The 3,262-nt window shown below is 31.2% G+C and overlaps 1 long non-coding RNA gene across 1 annotated transcript; it reads right to left on the bottom strand.

The window, feature by feature from the left end:
* Positions 1–483: 483 nt before the first annotated feature.
* LOC142163593 (uncharacterized) lies at positions 484–2,765 on the bottom strand. Its single transcript, XR_012694543.1, has 2 exons — positions 2,518–2,765; positions 484–2,242 (listed from the first exon to the last, which is right to left on the bottom strand). It is a non-coding gene; the product is annotated as an uncharacterized LOC142163593 (long non-coding RNA).
* Positions 2,766–3,262: the final 497 nt, after the last annotated feature.

Genomic DNA, 3,262 nt, shown 5'->3' with positions numbered 1-3,262 from the left:
TAGATGATCTCCATTTTTCATTCTTCTCAGTTCTTATGGTTTTTATGATGTCAACATTAAAGAGACAATCACATGGTTTTGAGAGAAAATCACTCATGGTGTTTAAACCAAACTAACTATATACTTTAGGTATCCGCTAATCATGGTTAACTGATATGTTTTCTCACTTTAATTATGTGTTTAGATTAGTATAATCGTCAAAAGAATAAGCGGAAACACTCTTCGCAAAATAACTTTTCTAGTTTCCCTCTTATGAGCGTCACAAATGGCTTTCATTATGATTTTGTTATGAAATAAATAGAGTGGGAAATAATGAAGAAGATAAAGCAAAAGGTAACAATATACATTGCATTAATATTCACCTATATTAATATAGGTGCAGTTTTAGGGGTTTTTTATGCGCTTGTACATATCTTTTCCCCTATAATAAGTTTGTTTAATTACCCAAAAAAAAAAGATCCATCCATTAATTTGTTCACCTCATCGAAAAACATCATTATTATTCATCTCAAAAATCCATACATATTAAACTTTTCCATCTAACTTTTGACAAAATTTCTTTCTGGGAGCAAGGGCTAAGTCAAACAGTACAGAGATAAGTTATCGACATGTAACACTAGAGAGATCAAGAGAAGCTTATGATATAGTTAAAAGAAAAGGGTATGCAAGTTTGTGCAACATGATAACCCCGGGCTAACACATTATAACTGAAAAACTTGCCTCAAGAATATATTCATAGAAATGACGTAAAGAAGTGAAAGAAAACCAATAGAAGAAAGGATGAAAAAGACCATAAAAGGATGACAAGAAAGTAAGTACAATACAAAATTTGAAAGCAAAAGCCGATCATTATATAACTTGTATAATACATCTGGTAATGGATAGGTTATGCACTATATATTAGATAGCCCTTGAAAGGAAAGCCAACTCTCGGACTCGGACATAGTTAGCAAAAAAAGCATGATGTTCAAGAATTTAAGTAGATTAGCTATGAACGTGGTGACCTCTTATGATTTATGACAAAGGAAAGTGATAAAACATCTCAAAATTATGAAGAATTATCCAAGAAATTCATAATTATAAGTAGAGGAGAAAATTAAAACTACACAAATTACACGACTCCCTCTATTTGACGTAATTTGACTTGTAACAAAGTTAAAAAAGAAAGACTTTAGAATCTTGTGTGGTCTTAAACATGCCACAAGATTACTGTGATAATAAAAACATGTTTCAAATTGAAAATTTAAAGTTAAATTGATTCCAAATATATAAAGGTTATTATTAACAGACTAATAAGCAAATAAAAAGTACTATCACATAAACTGCAACACAGGAGTATCAATGAAGTTGCGGAAGATGGAAGGGAATGCTACATATGTAACAAAGAATTTGCTGTTAGAGTAATATTAGGTATTTGTGACCATTGATTGTAGAAAGTATCCTCCCAACAATTAACCACTGCAATAGATGAACGACAAAATTGTGCAGAATGTTACAATAATTTACTTGAAATGTAGTTTATATATATTACTATTATCATGTATCAGCACAAAGCCAAGGCGGCTTAATGTTATAAGAAGAATAAGAAGAGGAGAAATTATGAATGTGCAATGTAAAAAAGCTTAGCCCAACAAAGTACAATAAATGAATAGCTTGATTATTTGAATTTTGAAGGAGTGCATCTTTCTTTTCTAGCCCTTTCAAAAATAGATCAGCGAACAGAATACTTAAATGGAGTTCTAACCAATCTAAACCACTTTTGGAAGAATCTCTATTTCGTTATATATTGCAGGCCAAAATATTAAAAAAGGAAGTATGAAAAAAAGAGGGTCTTAAGCAGAAATCACATGAAATTCTTTAAGCAAAGTTCTTTTAGGTCCGAGTCCTTAGGTCAGTCAATGTTCTTTAAGCAGAAATCACATAAAATGCAACTTTTAGAACTGGTGTTAGGCTCTAATTAAAATCACCATATATATAACATTCGTTCTAAATTAATTATTTGACATTCTAGAAACAAAATATCCTGATTGCTTGTCTGAAACCCTGACAGATTTTCATTTTCTCTATAGCATGAAAACTCTTTTAAGGAGAAGTTAGATCAAGTGCTTCTTAGGCTAGGCTTAACTCATAAGAAATAAGCTATACGTTACTTATGAATAGGGTTGTCTTTAATTACCTTTGCTTAATTATCTCCGAGAAGCTAAGCTGCCCATCAAAATCAACAATCTTTCACTACATCAGCCTGAAAATATTATTAACAACTGTTATTTAAAAGCCCTAAATATATAGGGCACTACCTACGATCCAAGGCAGGCAAAGGTCGATGTTCTAAAATAGGTTCAGTTGAATCCCATTCGATAAATTAAAAAAATTATAAAATGCATATAAATAAAAATGGTTGGTGTATTTATAAAAAATTGTTAAAACCCCTTGTAACACTTTTAGTGTATCGTAAATATATGGTTCAAAAATTCCTTTAAGTAATAGGTTTGAATCCCAAGTATAACACTTACTAACATTTTTTCAGATCCCCTTGTTAGAACTTCTAACTCTGCGATTGTTCCAAGGTTTTATCAAAAATGCCATTCACCTGCAATTGAACCCGCACCTCCTTTCCTTTCATTTCCTTCTTAAGATATAAGGAACCATAGAGAAACAAGAAAGAAAGAGAGAATAATAGAGGTGCAGGTGCAAATGCAGATAAAGGCAACATTTTGGTTTCTTCACCATGAGTATTTCGCACTCATCTTTTTCTTGCTCAAAGACTTGGCTGTCTTCTTGAGTAGTATATTCGTTGATCCCCGCCTGGGGCTATATATACACTCTTATAGAAAAGATTCAGCGTGATTTCTTGTCCAGCTGTCTTCCTATTTTTAGATCATTTTATATATAACAAGTTTAATTTCTGTACATTGATAATATAATAAAATAATTATTAGACCAATTATAATATAAATATAGATAATTATCCGTAAAAAGTTTAATTGATAACTTCAGAAGTAGGCCAGATTTTGCTATAACATGTTATAATATATTAAGCGTGTAAAATTAACAACAACAAACTTAATAGTGATCTCACAAATGGCGTTTGTGAGGGCAGATATTATCAGAGGCGGAGCCAGAATTTGAAGCTTATGGGTTTGTCATTTTAGTCCATTTATGTTACTGGGTTCTATATTAATAATTTTTATATATTCAACGAATTTCTTAAGACAAATACATAATTTTGACCAAAGTTACTGGATTCGTCTGAACCCCTAAG

Source organism: Nicotiana tabacum, chromosome 8 (genome assembly GCF_000715075.1).
Source record: "Nicotiana tabacum cultivar K326 chromosome 8, ASM71507v2, whole genome shotgun sequence".
Taxonomy (NCBI): domain Eukaryota; kingdom Viridiplantae; phylum Streptophyta; class Magnoliopsida; order Solanales; family Solanaceae; genus Nicotiana; species Nicotiana tabacum.
Note: the sequence above shows the minus strand (reverse complement) of the source record. Positions and strands in the feature narration are given on the sequence as shown.